Source organism: Salmo salar, chromosome 13 (assembly GCF_965601325.2).
Source record: "Salmo salar chromosome 13, fSalSal1, whole genome shotgun sequence".
NCBI classification, from domain to species: domain Eukaryota; kingdom Metazoa; phylum Chordata; class Actinopteri; order Salmoniformes; family Salmonidae; genus Salmo; species Salmo salar.
In genome coordinates this window covers 48,563,803-48,582,178 of record NC_138303.1, presented here as the reverse complement: position 1 = coordinate 48,582,178, position 18,376 = coordinate 48,563,803, and the positions used below count along the sequence as shown (strand labels likewise).

At 41.6% G+C, this 18,376-nt stretch overlaps 1 pseudogene; it reads left to right on the top strand.

Moving 5' to 3' along the window:
* The window catches only part of LOC106567298 (serine/threonine-protein kinase mTOR-like), a 131,419-nt pseudogene extending 117,443 nt beyond the window's left edge, over positions 1-13,976 (top strand).
* Positions 13,977-18,376: the final 4,400 nt, after the last annotated feature.

Genomic DNA, 18,376 nt, shown 5'->3' with positions numbered 1-18,376 from the left:
AATGCATACTCTTTTATAACGTATTGGAACGAGGGTACCCAACATGAACTAGCGCGCCAGGTGTCTAATGGGCCATCATCGTTCCATGGCTCTTGTTCGGTCAGATCTCCCTCCAGAAGACTCAAAACACTTTGTAAAGGCTGGTGACATCTAGTGGGAAGTGCCAAAATATTCCTCAGCCCCTGTGTTTTTCAATGGGATAGGTTTAAAGGTAATACAACACATCAGGTATCCACTTCCTGTCAGAAAATGTCTCAGGGTTTTGCCTGCCAAATGAGTTCTGTTATACTCACAGACACCATTCAAACAGTTTTGGAAACTTTAGAGTGTTTTCTATCCATATATAATAAGTATATGCATATTCTAGTTACTGGGTAGGATTAGTAACCAGATTAAATCGGGTACATTTTTTTTATCCAGACGTGCAAATGCTGCCCCCTAGACCCAACAGGTTAACAAGTGCATCGGCGATATCGTACCCACAGCGTCTACATTCCCAAACTAGAAACCATGGATTGATGGCAGCATTCGAGCAAAACTGAACACGCGAACCACTGCTTTTAATCAGGGCAAGGTGACCGGAAACATGACCGAATACAAACAGTGTAGCTATTCCCTCCGCAAGGCAATTAAACAAGCTAAGCGTCAGTACAGAGACAAAGTGGAGTCGCAATTCAACGGCTCAGACACGAGAGTTATGTGGCAGGGTCTACAGTCAATCACAGACTACAAAAGAAAAACCAGCCCCGTCGCGGATCACGATGTCTTGCTCCCAGACAGACTGAACAACTTTTTTGCTCGCTTTGAGGACAATACAGTGCCACTGACACGGCCCGCTACCAAAACATGCGGGCTCTCCTTCACTGTAGCCAACGTGATTAAAACATTTAAACGTGTTAATGCTCGCAAGGCTGCAGGCCCAGACGGCATCCCCGGCCGCGTCCTCAGAGCATGCGCAGACCAGCTGGCTTGTGTGTTTACAGACATATTCAATCAATCCTTATCCCAATCTGCTGTCTCCACATGCTTCAAGAGGGCCACCATTGTTCCTGTTCCCAAGAAAGCTAAGGTAACTGAGCTAAATGACTACCGCCCCGTAGCACTCACTTCTGTCATCATGAAGTGCTTTGAGAGACTAGTCAAGGACCATATCACCTCCACCCTACCTGACACCCTAGACCCACTTCAATTTGCTTACTGCCACAATAGGTCCACAGACGACGCAATCGCCATCACACTGCACACTGCCCTAACCCATCTGGACAAGAGGAATACCTATGTAAGAATGCTGTTCATCGATTACAGCTCAGCATTCAACACCATAGTACCCTCCAAACTCATCATTAAGCTCGAGACCCTGGGTCTCGACCCCGCCCTGTGCAACTGGGTCCTGGACTTCCTGACGGGCCGCCTCTAGGTGGTGAGGGTAGGTAACAACATCTCCACCCTGCTGATCCTCAACACTGGGTCCCCACAAGGGTGCGTTCTCAGCCCTCTACTGTACTCCCTGTTCACCCATGACTGCGTGGCCATGCACGCTTCCAACTCAATCATCAAGTTTGCAGACGACGCTACATTGGTAGGCTTGATTACCAACAACAATGAGACGGCCTACAGGGAGGAGGTGAGGGCCCTCAGAGTATGGTGTCAGGAAAATAACCTCACACTCAATGTCAACAAAACAAAGGAGATGATCGTGGACTTCAGGAAACAGCAGAGGGAGCAGCCCACTATCCACATTGACAGGACAGTAGTGGAGAGGGAGGAGAGTTTTAAGTTCCACGGCGTACACATCACGGACAAACTGAAATGGTCCACCCACACAGACAGCGTGGTGAAGAAGGCGCAGCAGCGCCTCTTCAACCTCAGGAGGCTGAAGAAATTTGTCTTGTCACCAAAAACACTCACAAACTTTTACAGATGCACAATCGAGAGCATCCTGTCGGGCTGTGTCACCGCCTGGTACGGCAGCTGCTCCGCCCATAACCGGAAGGCTCTCCAGAGGGTAGTGAGGTCTGCACAACACATCACCGGGTGCAAACTACCTGCCCTCCAGGACACCTACACCACCCGATGTCACAGGAAGGCTAAAAACATCATCAAGGACAACAACCACCCGAGCCACTGCCTGTTCACCCCGCTATCATCCAGAAGGCAAGGTCAGTACAGGTGCATCAAAGCGGGGACCGAGAGACTGAAAAACAGCTTCTATCTCAAGGCCATCAGACTGTTAAACAGCCATCACTAACATTGAGTGGCTGCTGCCAACATACTGACTCAACTCCACCCACTTCAATAATGGAAAAATTGATGTAATCAATTTATCACTAGCCAATTTATATTATGTTTACTTACCCTACATTACTCATCTCTTATGTATATACTGTACTCTATACCATCTGATGTAATTAAATGTACCACTAGCCACTTTAAACAATGCCACTTTATATAATGTTCTCATACCCTACATTGCTCATCTCATATGTATATACTGTACACCATACCATCTACTGCATCTTGCCATCTTGATGTAAGGTATCACTAGCCACTTTAAACAATGTCACTTCATATAATGTTTTCATACCCTGCATTGCTCATCTCATATGTATGTACTGTACTCTATATCATCTACTGCATCTTGCCTATGCCATTTGGCCATCACTCATTTATATATTTTATGTACATATTCGTATTAATTCCTTTACACTTGTGTGTATAAGGTAGTTGTTGTGGAATTGTTAGGTTATATTACTTGTTAGATATTACTGCATGGTCGGAACTAGAAGCACAAGCATTTCGCTACACTTGCATTAACACCTGCTAACCATGTGTATGTGACAAATACATTTGATTTGATTTCTGAATGTGATGAAAGAAATAAAAGCTGAAATAAATAATTCTCTCTACTATTATTCTGACATGTCACATTCTTAAAATAAAGTGGTGATCCTAACTGACCTAAGACAGGGAATTGTTACTTGGATTATGTGTCAGGAATAGTGAAAACCTGAGTTTAAATGTATTTGGCTAAGGTGTATGTATACTTCTGACTTCAATTGTATTTAGGATTAGATTACATTTTAAGGCATTGCACACTCTTCACCTTTTAAGGTTTCACTAGCCACTCTACAAACACACCTCATAATTCTTGAGGCAACAAGCGAACATGACACCAGAAAAGGAGTGTTTCATACTTGCCGTTGCACTTCCTGACAAGGATTCTCGTTGTCTGTGGAATGTCGTGTCGGGAAAACAGCTGTGTAACTTTGTTAGCACCATTTTCTTCAGACGTTCTGACACACTTTCCCGAAAACAGGTCGGCACTGTGGAATGGTGCACACCTGGTCCGTGCACACACACACTGCCATCTCACCAGAATAATTCATTGTAATTTTAGAGCTATTCGTTTGAAAACTGGACACCTTACAAGGAAATTACCATGCAACCTGCAACCTTGGAATCTTCTGTCTGAGTTCTCGTGGTAACACAGAAGCGCTACTGGCACTATTTCTTCTCCGATGCAGACCGTTTTCTGTGTTTTTCTTAAGGAGAAGCGGTTTGTCAGAGAAACTGAACCGGTAGTGTATTTTCACATGGAAAAGCACTCAGCAAGATTAGGTAATGCTGATGGATAATTTATTACAAGTTCTATCTGGAAATAGTGCTCCACACAGTTAGGAGCTGAGGGGTGGATTGCTGTGCAGCACTCGCCAGTTCCTGGTGAGACGTGTTATAAACCAATCACGCGTTTGGCAATATTAAAAAGAGAAAGAAGATTGAAGTCGCGCAAAGACATTTATCAAACTTAGGTATCATTACCAAAAACGGCGGCGCATTACTTTAGCTACTGAAAGGTCTTAGAATCACTTGTGATTTTTAATTACAACTCTTCCCATCATTCTCCTTCATTTTAATTAATGGACTGCACTAGTACTGTGTTGGACATCCATTGCCAAGTCCCCCAGACAATTTGTGGTGACAGTGAGCACAGTGTATAAATGATAACTTTCCCAACATATTTAAGAAATTGTAACAACCGAACAGACTTTTCTCATAGTCAAGTAAAAATTGTACTCCCGAGTTTACCACAGATCTGGGCCTAAGGCCATGTCAGTGGCCAAAAAAGGCAATAAGGGGTAGAGAGGAGTGTGTGGACGCGCCTCCTCTGTGGCATCTTCTCTGTAGAGAGGGTAGATTGACTGCCAGGAAACACCACGTGGAAAGCATTCATCATACTAACAAACAAATGAAAGGGCCTGACTTACTGTAAGAGCTTCATATCACATACCAGCCCTTAGCTGTTGACACAAGCTTGCCAAGGCTCTTCAGATTAATCGGACCTTGATGCAACCCTCGGCCCGTATTCATGAAATGTATCACAGTATGAGTGTTGATCTAGAATTATTTGGCTTCTAAATAATTATGAATAAGATGGGGACTTGATCCTAGATCAGCACTCCTACTCTGAGAGACTTTGTGAAAACAAGCCCTAGAGCCTAGGCCGTATTCTGCTGACGATCCATCTTGTGACCAAGCCTGTCTCTCTCTCTCCCTCCATCCCTCTCTAGGTGCTTCCTGGGGCTAGGTGAGTGGCAGCTGTCTGCAGGGCATCAACGATAGCACCATCCCCAAAGAGCTGCAATACTACAGCCAATCCACGAAGCACGACTGCAACTGATACAAGGTCAGTCACCTCCCTCACCTTTCACCTCTAACCCCTGTCACTCCCATCAGGCATTAATGTTGAGCACCTCATGTTAAGTCCTCCATTTACAGTGGTTCCTCCTTAAACAGTTGTGGCACACCTTGCGGGCTGCATTCTGTGGCACGTCATTTAATTGTGAGCCATTTTTTCTGTTAATCCAAGTGCTAGTTTTACCACCAGAGGGCATCTTTGAGAAGCATTCGATAATCTTCCATATTGCAGGCAAGCGGGAGACCGGGGTTCAATTCCCCGACCAGGAGGAAGGAGTAGGCTGTCCTTGTAATAAGAATTTGTTCTTAACTGATTCCATATGTGTTATTTCATAGTTGTGATGTCTTCACTATTATTCTACAATGTATAAAATAGTAATAATATAGAAAAATCCTGGAATGAGTACGTATGTCCAAACTTTTGACTGGTACTTGCTTAATTAATTTGATTAATATTATGGTGTTTCTATTCCATGAAAAACGAAAAAAAATTCAGACCGTTTTACTCTGAGCGCACACTGGACATACAGTGAGGGAAAAAAGTATTTGATCCCCTACTGATTTTGTACGTTTGCCCACTGACAAAGAAATGATCAGTCTATAATTTTAATGGTAGGTTTATTTGAACAGTGAGAGACAGAATAACAACAAAAAAATCCAGAAAAACACATGTCAAAAATGTTATAAATTGATTTGCATTTTAATGAGGGAAATAAGTATTTGACCCCTCTGCAAAACATGACTTAGTACTTGGTTGCAAAACCCTTGTTGGCAATCACAGAGGTCAGACGCTTCTTGTTGTTGGCCAGCAGGTTTGCACACATCTCAGGAGGGATTTTGTCCCACTCCTCTTTGCAGATCTTCTCCAAGTCATTAAGGTTTCGAGGCTGACGTTTGGCAACTCGAACCTTCAGCTCCCTCCATAGATTTTCTATGGGATTAAGGTCTGGAGACTGGCTAGGCCACTCCAGGACCTTAATTTGCTTCTTCTTGAGCCACTCCTTTGTTGCCTTGGCTGTGTGTTTTGGGTCATTGTCATGCTGGAATACCCATCCACGACCCATTTCAATGCCCTGGCTGAGGGAAGGAGGTTCTCACCCAAGATTTGATGGTACATGGCCCTGTCCATCGTCCCTTTGATGCGGTGAAGTTGTCCTGTCCCCTTAGCAGAAAAACACCCCCAAAGCATAATGTTTCCACCTCCATGTTTGACGGTGGGGAAGGTGTTCTAATGGTCATAGGCAGCATTCCTCCTCCTCCAAACACGGCGAGTTGAGTTGATGCCAATGAGCTCCATTTTGGTCTCATCTGACCACAACACTTTCACCCAGTTGTCCTCTGAATCATTCAGATGTTCATTGGCAAACTTCAGATGGGCATGAATATGTTTTCTTGAGCAGGACGACCTTGCGGGCGCTGCAGGATTTCAGTCCTTCACGGCGTAGTGTGTTACCAATTGTTTTCTTGGTGACTATGGTCCCAGCTGCCTTGAGATCATTGACAAGATCCTCCCATGTAGTTCTGGGCTGATTCCTCACCGTTCTCATGATCATTGCAACTCCACGAGGTGAGATCTTGCAGTGAGATTGACAGTTCTTTTGTGTTTCTTCCATTTGTGAATAATCGCGCCAACTGTTGTCACCTTCTCACCAAGCTGCTTGGCGATGGTCTTGTAGCCCATTCCAGCCATGTGTAGGTCTACAATCTTGTCCCTGACATCCTTGGAGAGCTCTTTGGTCTTGGCCATGGTGGAGAGTTTGGAATCTGATTGATTGATTGATTGATTGCTTCTGTGGACAGGTGTCTTTTATACAGGTAACAAACTGAGATTAGGAGCACTCCCTTTAAGAGTGTGCTCCTAATCTCAGCTCGTTACCTGTATAAAAGACACCTGGGAGCCAGAAATCTTTCTGATTGAGAGGGGGTCAAATACTTATTTCTCTCATTAAAATGCAAATCAATTTATAACATTTTAGACATGTGTTTTTCTGGATTTTTGTTGTTGTTATTCTGTCTCTCACAGTTCAAATAAACCTACCATTTCAATTATAGACTGATCATTTCTTTGTCAGTGGGCAAACATACAAAATCAGCAGGGGATCAAATAATTTTTCCCTCACTGTAGGGCTGATTTGAGTGTTCTGGCCTTACAACGGCAGTCAAGCACACAAGCTAACGTTGGCTAGCTTGCTAGCTACTTCCAGACACAAATGGACCTCTGACCATTTTACTCACACTAAATTCATTATTCTGCACTCTGGTACACTCAGACAAGAGTGCTCTGAAATCGGAGTAGATAGCCAGAGCCAATTTATGAAAGCACCCGAATGTCCATTGAGAATGCACACAACTATACCATTTCTAAGCTAAGAATGACGGGAATTATCAAGTCAATAAACGTTGGGTAGTTAGATAGCCTATAGTTAATATACTGGCATGTTTGATGTATAACTACTAACATTAGGTAGCTAGCTGACATACCGGTACATACTGCTGTAAAGATATGCTATGTGGTTCGTAAGGACAGCGTAGCTAACAAATTGTCAGCCAACATAACGTGTAAGGTAACTTATTTGGAAAGTCGATAGCGCGCTCGATAGCGCTGGACTTCGGGCAAGAAGGTTGAGGTTTCAAAACCTGCTTCCTGCTTGTTTCATTTGAAGTCATGCACAATTATCAATTTATTATTTGGTTTATATTGCCCATTCATTGTCAGCTATTAGACTATTCTTTAGTACAGGTTGAATAGTCTATTGTTCAGCTCAGCTATTAGCCCTCCTCCCCAACTTGCAACAAATGGATGTCTTTTTGTCAAGAGCAAAACGTTTTTATTCTCAATCAAAAATAATTGTTCCGAAAGCAAAAACGAGGCTTCAAAGTAAAAAAAAAAAATGTTGCAATGAAATATTTTGTAATACAGCGCAAAACTTTATGCATTTTATTCACCAAAAAGATTTAGAGAACAAAAAATGCATTTGAAAACAAAACTAATTTTGCTATGAACCACCCTCTATTTTGCCCATTTTTTGAGTGTCAGTTTGGCTACAACCAATACTGCTCTGCTCAGCCTTTCTTTTCGACACAAAGGAAGTCATAGCGGACACCTGCGAAGGACTGTGTGATGATGGCATCTCAGGTAAGCAGCACTGGGCGTTCTTCTGTCCAACTTCTAACGTTACATAGCTAGTAGTTAGCTCCTACGATTCAGTGTCGGTTCATAACATTCTACAATATTACATAGATACATAGATACATACATACATACAACATGATGCTGCCACCCCTGTGCTTCACAGTTGGGATGATGCTCTTCGGCTTGAAAGCCTCACCCTTTTTCTTCCAAATATAGCGATGGTCATTACGGCCAAACTGTTCTATTTTTGTTTCATCAGACCAGAGGATATTTCTCCAAAAAGTACTATCTTTGTCCCCATGTGCAGTTGCAAACTGTAGTCTGGCTTTTTCATGGCAGTTTTGGAGCAGTGTCTTCTTCCTTGCTGAGCGGCCTTTCAGGTTATATTGATATAGGACTCGTTTTACTGTGGATATAAATACTTTTGTACCTGTTATCTTCAGCATCTTCACAAGGTCCTTTGCTGTTGTTCTGGGATTGATTTGCACCTTTCGCACCAAAGTACGTTCATCTCTAGGAGACAGAATGCGTCTCCTTCCTGAGCGGTATGACGGCTGCGTGGTCCCATGGTGTTTATACTTGTGTACTTTTGTTTGTACAGATGAACGTGGTACCTTCAGACGTTTGGAAATTGCTCCCAAGGATGAACCAGACTTGTGGAGATCTACAATGTTTTTTCTGAGGTCTTGGCTGATTTCTTTTGATTTTCCCATGATGTCAAGCAAAGAGGCACTGAGTTTGAAGGTAGGCCTTGAAGTACATCCACAGGTACACCTCCTATTGACACAAATGATGTCAATTAGCCTAACAGAAGCTTCTAAAGCCATAACATAATTTTCTGGAATTTTCCAAGCTGTTTAAAGGCACAGTCAACTTAGTGTATGTAAACTTCTGACCCATTGGAATTGTGATACAATGAATTATAAGTGAAATAATCTGTCTGTAAACAATTGTTGGAAAAATGACTTGTGTCATGCACAAAGAAGATGTCCTAAACGACTTGCCAAAACTATAGTTTTTATACAAGAAATTTGTGGAGTGGTTGAAAAACAAGTTTTAATGACTCCAACCTAAGTGTATGTAAACTTCCGACTTCAATTGTATGATAAATCATGCAATTATTATTCTCAAACTAACCAAAAACATATAGCTACGAACGCCTGTTCTCGCCATTTTCAGTTGAATTAATCTAACTTTCTTTCATGGCAACCCATAAGCAGGCCATGTTGTAATGCCCTGGCCATAGAGAGGGTTTTTTGTTCTCTATTTTTGGTTAGGCCAGGGTGTGACATGGGTGGGCGTTCTAGGTTTCTTTTTCTATGTTGGTGGTTTTCTTTGTTTCGGCCGTGTATGGCTCTCAATCAGGAACAGGTGTAGATCGTTGTTGCTGATTGGGAATCATACATAGGCAGCCTGCTTTTCCTTTGGGGTTTGTGGGTGAATGTTTTCTGTTTAGAGTTTGTTCCTGACAGAACTGTTGCTGGTCGTTCTTTTGGTTTATTTTTTGTATAGTGTTAATTCGGTCATTTAAACCTTTCAAGATGAACACATCCTCTGCTACCCTGCTGAAGACAGCTTCGCTGTCGAAACGTTGGTTATTAAATTTTTGCATCTGAGCTCTTAGAGTGTGCGGCTTTCCTTTATTTTTTATTCCCACATCCTCCGCTGCACCTTGGTCTCATTTCAACGACAGCCGTTACACATGTCCTATTTGTTTCATAGTCGATATATAATCATATTTCATGACAGTGTAACGGTTAGCTTTTTTTACAGAAGGATGAAAGAACATAATATGTCTGTCAGGGAATGCTATTCTGATATGTCAGATGAAGAGTTAGACCAGAAAGTCAGGGCCATTAAGGCAAGGATGCCCCATGCGGGCATCTCTCTATCCATCTGTCTTTCGTCTGCAGGTATGTTTTGATGTGAGAGGAAGCCAGTCCCGCCAATGCCACCTCACCCGCTCTTAAGATAACCTTCAGGCCGGCTAGGAGCCTGGTTAGGAGACATCACAAGAGACACTGTAATTGTGATGAACTGAGAGAATATTAGGGTAGCATTGGAATTCATTAATCATATGCTGTCTTCCCTGCTCCTCTGTTCTTACCTCTTTCCCTTTCTGTCTTCTACACCTCTCTCCCAACTCCTCTTTCTTCCTCTTTTTTTTATAATGCACACCATATGTGCATTGAAGTACAGATTGAACTTGTATTTATAATATTATCACAAATATAATCTTTTTAATGCATGTATTATGTATTTATAACACCTGAATAATGAACTTTCAATAAAGCGTTTCACATTCTCCACTGGTTGAAATTAAGTATCTCATTGGAATACTACACCTATCCAGTGTCATCTGATCAATGCAGATGAAGGGAGTTAGACATGCACAGTTTTTTTCCTGTATATATGAATTACAAATCAGGCTTTACTTAAATCATATTGCTAGTCTATTGCATAGTTACAATGTGTAATCATTGATGTCCCAGGAGCAGGAGTGGTAAACACTGTTGAAGTGTATAATTGTAATACATACATGCAGACACCGCATCATTCAAAGAATGGAGTTTGATACACCTGGTATTGGATATGATTGAAAAACAATGTCTCAGAGATTCATACCTGAACTGCAACTTATTTGCCAAGGAGGAGTACATGATCAGTGAATATATTCAATGTACAGGCTACAATGTGGGGGAACTCATACGTGGTAATAACTACAGTACATGTATATAGGACTTGCATCCATGGCACAATAAAGTTATTATATTCTACTCAATCCATAGGCTTCATTAATGCATTAATTCATTAATTCATTAAATCCGAACTAATTTGACAGACCTGTGTGTAACTTCAAACGTTGCCTAAATCACATGTTGATGTCAATGAGAGACAAGGAGAGAATTTGAGTTGAAGGACAAGTGAGGCTGGTGTGACAACTTGATATCCCACCAAAAAAGAAAGAGTGACAGAAAAAACCTATTGTGCAAGCAGTAGATTAAGCTTTCCCTCCGCTCTGTTGACAACAAATTGGTTGTTTGTTTGTGGTAAGATAATTCAGATAATTCAGACAAATCTATTAATTTCAAAGGGAGCAATTTAGGTCTTCTGTCTATGAATTAATTCCTTAATGAATTCAAAGTACAATCAATCACAATTCTTTCTCTCCTTCATTCTCCCTGTTGCTTGGCAAGCACAGGACCTCTCCAAGACGTTACTTCTCTATGTGGTTCCTGCTGTCCAGGATTTCTTCCACTCCATTTCCCTCTCCAGGGGGAACACCTCCCAGGACACCCTCAGGTGAGTCTCCACACGGGGCCAGGGCCAGTAGTCACAAAAAATTATTAGAGTAGGAGTGCTGATCTAGGATCATTCTTCTCTTTTAGATCAAAATTAATAAGATTATAAGGATGGGGGAGACCTGAACCTAGATCAGCACTCCTCCTCTGAGATGCCCAGAACTCTGAAAGCCCAAACAGACAACATTGATAGACCCCGAATTGAAATATGTTGAGAGGGAGCCCTCTGGTGGCAGAGAGAATAATTTGTGTTGCTTCATGGACTTGATGCCTTGGTGTCGATTTGCTTTGGTTTGAATGTGTGTTGAAATTCAGCTTTTCAGGGAAACGTTTTTGTTGTGTGTGAACCTGTAAATAAATATACAATGGACACAAGATGTGATGCTCCATGTTTACTTTCTCCAGGGTGCTGACCCTCTGGTTTGACTATGGGCACTGGCCTGAAGTCAACAAGACACTGGTGAAGGGCATCAACACCATTCAGATGGACACCTGGATCTCACATGCTCATTTTCAATTTGCTTTTATTGTTATGTCCATTGTGATAAAAGTACTAGAAACTGAATTATTCCCATGGGCAAGGTTGGTTTTGGGCCATGAATCATCCATAACAGTCATTCAACAAAGTCGTATAGGACAATAACAGAATAGGAAAGCCACATTGCATTTCCAAGGGGGGGATAACTATGTCATGTCTCCCTCTTGCCCCCTCGCCCATAGGTGATTGCCCACATTGATGCTCCCCGCGCTCTTGTGGGCCGCCTCATCCACCAGCTGCACACTGACATTATACAGTAACACCCCCAGGTAACGATTGACATACTGCTGCTGGAGCTAGGTAGCCTTGGTTGGAAGCCTATTTCTGCTTTCTTTCCAACTTCATTAAATGATCGTGCCATGTTCTATCTCTCCCTCTTTTCATCTAGTCTTTGAGCTATCCTTTGACCGTGGCCTCCAAGTTTACCACCACTGCCCGCCACAACGCTGCTAACAGGATCTTCGAAAACATGTGTGAGAGCTGCAACACCCTGGTCCAGCAACCCATCATGGTATGTGATGCTCGTCAGTGCACAATATTCCACCTCATAGTACAGCTATATATAGTACCAGTCAAAAGTTTGTACACAGCTACTCATTCCAGGGTTTTTCATTATGTTTTACTATTTTCTACATTGTAAAATAATAGTGAAGACATCAAAACTATTAAATAACACATATGGAATCATGTAGTGACCAAAGAAGTGTTAAACAAATCTAAATATATTTGAGATTTTAGATTCTTCAAAGTAGCCACCCTTTGCCTTGATGACAGCTTTGCACACTCTTGGCATTCTCTCAACCAGCTTCATGAGGAATGCTTTTCCAACAGTCCCACATATGCTGAGCACTTGTTGGCTGTTTTTCCTTCACTCTGCGGTCCAACTCATACCAAACCATCTCAATATGGTTGAGATGGGTGATTGTGGAGGCCAGGTCATCTGATGCAGCACTCCATCACTCTCCTTCTTGGTCAAATAGCCCTTACACAGCCTGGAGGTGTGTTTTGGGTCATTGTCCTGTTGAAAAACAAATGATAGTCCCACTAAGCGCAAACCCACATGAAGCTAACGCTCCACACTTTTCTGGTCTGGTATGTTCATTCTCAACTCATCCCTTATACTCTCTGGTAAAAAGGGGGTGTTTCCGTCATGCTGATATGCTCTCTGAGCTCCCTCAGGCATGGCTACTTACTGGTGCAAAGCATCATCAAAAACGATGATCTCGTTAGAAAACTAAAATGACATTCCTACCTTAACAAAAATAGTTTCATCACTTTTAATCACATAGACAACATATTGGATGGGAACTTGACAGATAACAGTTACAGTATTTGATTTATACAGTTTTTAATAACATCACAAAATGAAAAGCAATAAGACATTAGTTTTATACCTCTCCTCATTGAGCATTTCCCACATTCGGATGTTAGAAATATTGTTTAAAAGTTCACTTTTTGGACGTTAGAGTTGTCGGCTGACGAACGTCTTCTGGGGAGAAAGACATTCCGATTTCAATACTAGAGAGCCAGAGAGTCCTCTGCTGCATAAAATATACCACCAGTGTGTGGAGGAGTCAAAGAGCGGCACAGCACCCACCTCCCCTCTTCAGTGGGTGAGAGAGGGCCTGGTAATTTGTCAACCAGTGCCAAGATGATCTGAGCCACTGGATTCTCAAGTGTAGTCATGACACATCTACATTTCAGCCAAAAAAACATTCAAACAAAAAGTGAACAATGACCCAGCTACCAATTGAACTCTTTCTTTTGTGATCCACAGCCAACACCAACTGAAACAAATGATCCAGGACCAGAACGGACTCTGCTGGAGAATCAGTCGGTGAGTGTGAAACAAGATGGCCATTTTGTGCCACTAACAACATTTTGACTGTATCCGACTAAATTTATCTTTCTGTACTGCGTTTGTTGTCCACTGCAAAAGCACTGGAGGGATTGACATTGGCAAGACTACACAATAGAAACCAGGAACCACATGCCTGAATCCATGAGTCTTTGGCTCAAGTCAAAACTGTAAAAATGTATTAGTTAAGGCTAACATTCTTAGTAGTATCTATGGTACTTTTGTTTGTTAAAACAAGTTAACAAGCTAAGTGGCATGCTATTGTAAGTTGGAGCTTCTACTGTATAGCTTTCTCTTTCCTCAACGAAGGGTTGTGGAGGATATTAGTATGTGGAAGTACTATCTTTCCTTGTTGTTGGCCCAAATGTTGCCTCAATGTTGGCACTAAGTCATCACTCTGTGTTCCTTTCCCATCAGTTGGAGATGGCACTGTGTAGCCTGAGGCCCTGAACAAAAAGGCTATCTGGATTATCAACAGAGTACAAGACAAACAGGCTGGTAAAGTCTTTCACTACACATGTAATTATAAATGCTATCATATGCTATCATATGCTAGGATACGCTAGTACAGGGGTATTCAACTCTTACCCTACGAGGTTCTGAGCCTGCTAGTTTTCTGTTCTACCTGGTCATTAATTGCATACACTTGGTGTCCCAGGTCTAAATGGGAAAAGTGGGAAGTGGCTTATTTTATGCACTTCATGGGATAATCAAAAGAAATCAGCCAAGACCTCAGAAAAAAAATTGTAGACCTCCACAAGTCTGGTTCATCCTTGGGAGCAATTTCCAAACGCCTGAAGGTACCACGTTCATCTGTACAAACAATAGTAGGTAAGTATAAACACCATGGGACCACGCAGCCATCATACCGCTCAGGAAGGAGACGCATTGTCTCCTAGAGATGAACGTGCTTTGGTGCAAAAAGTGCAAATCAATCCCAGAACAACAGCAAAGGACCTTGTGAAGATGTTGGAGGAACAGGTACAAAAGTATCTATATCCACAGTAAAACGAGTCCTATATCGACATAACCTGAAAGGCCGCTCAGCAAGGAAGAAGCCACTGCTCCAAAACCGCCATAAAAAAGCCACACTACGGTTTGCAACTGCACATGGGGACAAAGATGGTACTTTTTGGAGAAATGTTCTCTGGTCTGATGAAACAAAAATAGAACTGTTTGGCCATAATGACCATTGTTATGTTTGGAGGAAAAAAGGGGAGGTTTGCAAGCTGAAGAACACCATCCCCCCTTCACGGGGTTGGCAGCATCATGTTGTTGGGTGCTTTGCTGCAGGAGGGACTGGTGCACTTCACAAAATAGATGGCATCGTAAGGAAAGAATATTATGTGGATATATTGAAGCAACATCTCAAAACATCAGTCAGGAAGTTAAAGCTTGGTCGCAAATGGGTGTTCCAAATGGACAATGACCCCAAGCATACTTCCAACGTTGTGGCAAATTGGCTTAAGGACAACAAAGTCAAGGTATTGGAGAGGCCATCACAAAGCCCTGACCTCAATCCTATAGAACATTTGTGGGAAGAACTGAGAAAGCGTGTGCGAGCAAGGAGGCCTACAAACCTGACTCAGTTACACCAGCTCTGTCAGGAGGAATGGGCCAAAATTCACCCAACTTATTGGGGGAAGCTTGTGGAATACTACCCATAACGAGTGTACGTAAACTTCTGACCCACTGGGAATGTGATGAAATAAATAAATCATTCTCTCTACTATTATTCTGACATTTCACATTCTTAAAATAAAGTGGTGATCCTAACTGACCTAAGACAGGGAATTTCTACTAGGATTAAATGTCAGGAATTGTGAAAAACTGGGTTTAAATGTGTTTGGCTAAGGTGTATGTAAACTTCCGACTTCAACTGTTTGTCTCCTCCTCTGTGTTGTTCCCTGTAGTAGCATTGTTTGTTGTGTTTATGTCCAGACTCTGTTCCTCATCCGTTGCATGTTAAATGGTTCAGTCCCTGTACCTGTTTCTCATCTCCTGCGTTGGGCCTTACATGAACAGTGGTGACCCATCATTCAGGGCAGGTGGGGCAGAGCCATGTCAAAGCAAAAACCAAGCCATGAGGTCGAAGGAATTGTCTGTAGAGCTCCGAGACAGGATTGTGTCGAAGTACAGATCTGGGGAAGGGTACCAAAAAATGTGAACAGTATTGATGGTCCCCAAGAACACAGTGGCCTTCATCATTCTTAAATGGAAGAAGTTTGGAACCACCAAGAGTCTTCCTTAAGCTGGCCACCCAGCCAAATTGAGAAATCTGTGGAGAATTTTCACCTTTATTTAACCAGATAGGCTAGTTGAGAACAAGTTCTCATTTGCACCTGCGACCTGGCCAAGATAAAGCATAGCAATTCAACACATACAACAACACAGAGTTACACATGTAATAAACAAAACATACAGTCAATAATACAGTAGAAAAAAGAAAACAAAAAGTATATATACAGTGAGTGCAAATGAGGTAAGATAAGGGAGACAAGGCAATAATTAGGCCATGGTGGCGAAGTAGTTACAATATAGCAATTAAACACTGGAATGGTAGATGTGCAGAAGATGAATGTGCAAGTAGAGATACTGGGGTGCAAAGGAGCAAGATAAATAAAATAAATACAGTAAGGGGATGAGGTAGATAGATGGGCTATGTACAGGTGCAGTGATCTGTGAGCTGCTCTGACAGCTGGTGCTTAAAACCTGTTGGGGCTAGGGGGCAGTATTGAGAATTTTGAAAATAATATGTGCCCATTTTTAACTGCCTCCTACACCAACTCAGAAGCTAGGATATGCATATTATTAACAGATTTGGATAGAAAACACTCTGAATTTTCTAAAACTGTTTGAATGGTGTCTGTAAGTATAACATAACTCATATGGCAGTCAAAACCCTGAGACAAATTCTGACAGGAAGTGGATACCTGATGTGTTGAATTACTTTTAAGCCTATGCCATTGAAACACACGGGGACTTATTAATCATTGAGCACTTCCTACGCCATCCACTAGATGTCACCAGTCTTTACAAAGTGGTTTGAGTCTTCTACTGTGAAAACTGACCGAACAATATTGAATATTATTGAAGTTCTGATCGAAAAAGGCCCTAATAATTTATGCTATACAACGTTTGACATGTTTGAACGAACGTAAATATTTTTTTTTCCCTCTTTGGTGAAGACAAGTCCGGCGGCCGACGTTCATGTTAAATTATTTTCTCAACATCAACGCCATTGTAAAATGCTGTTTTTGGATATAAATATGAACTTGATATAACAAAAAATATGTTTTGTCTAACATAATGTCCTAGGAGTGTCATCTGATGAAGATTGTCAAAGGTTAGTGCATAATTTTAGCTGGTTTTCTGCTTTTGGTGACGCCTGTCTTTGCATTGACAAAATATTACACACAGCTATTTTCAATGTACTGTCCTAACATAATCTAACTTTATGCTTTCGCCGTAAAGCCTTTTTGACATTGGACAACGTGGTTAGATTAAGGAGATGTTTATCTTTCAAAGGGTGTAACATAGTTGTATGTTTGAGAAATTTGAATTATGACATTTAATTGTTTTCAAATTTTGCACTCTTGATATTTCACCTGCTGTTGATAGGGTGTACCAGGGGTGGGACGAATTGGCTTAGGGGGTGACCAGTGAGATATACCTGCTGGAGCGCGTGCTACGAGTGGGTGCTGCTATGGTGACCAGTGAGCTGAGATAAGGCGGGGCTTTACCTAGCAGAGACTTGTAGATAACCTGTAGCCAGTGGGTTTGGCGGCTAAAGATACAAAATCCTTTAGGGAAAATACAAAATCCTTTAGGGACCCCCAACAGTTTTAATTTCGATGTCTGAGTCCACTTGTTTTCTTTAGAAACAATTACAATAGCCACAAAATCAAAAAATGCATGCATTTTTGTCAGGCAGGATCATACACCACTGCATGACAGCAGTGCTGCATTTCGGCCTATTATATCTGTTTATTTACAGGTCTATATTTCCAAAATGCTTAAGATATCCTAATGTTGCTTGTTTCTGTATATAGGGCAGACAATTGACCACTTGTATTTCACATTTTTGCAATGTCAGAGCTTGCATTATTGGGTTACACAAGCTTATGTTGCCCACCCCCCTTCGAGCCAGGCATTCTTCTGCACTGTTTGAGTTAATAGTGTGTCACAATATCTATACATTTAACCACTTTTTCAGTAATATATTTTTACACAACCATGCATTTCATATGGGAGACAGAGATACAGTGAGGGAAAAAAGTATTTGATCCCTTGCTGATTTTGTACGTTTGCCCATTGACAAAGAAATGATCAGTCTATAATTTTAATGGTAGGTTTATTTGAACAGTGAGAGACAGAATAACAACAAAAAATCCAGAAAAACGCATGTCAAAAATGTTATAAAATTATTTGCATTTTAATGAGGGAAATAAGTATTTGACCCCCTCTCAATCAGAAAGATTTCTGGCTCCCATCTCAACCAATAATCAAAGTTAAAGAACAGGATTAAATTAAATCTAACTTAGAGGGGCTATGTCATAAAGCCTAGTTTGATTTTATCCTATTCTTTAAGGCGATGTGAATGTAACATATCAATTATTCATTAGTAGACAAACTGGAATTAAAGCCAGACTAAGTCCGTGACACAGATGGAACTTTCCAAGCAGAAGATACAGCTCCTTCAAATGTTGATATTTTGTTGCGTTGACAACCAAACACAATTCAATATCCAGTTTGTCTACAAATTAATAATTGATATGTTGGAGTCACGTCTCAATTGCAAACAAAATCAAGGTTAAAGAATAGGACTAAAACACAATAGGACTTAAATC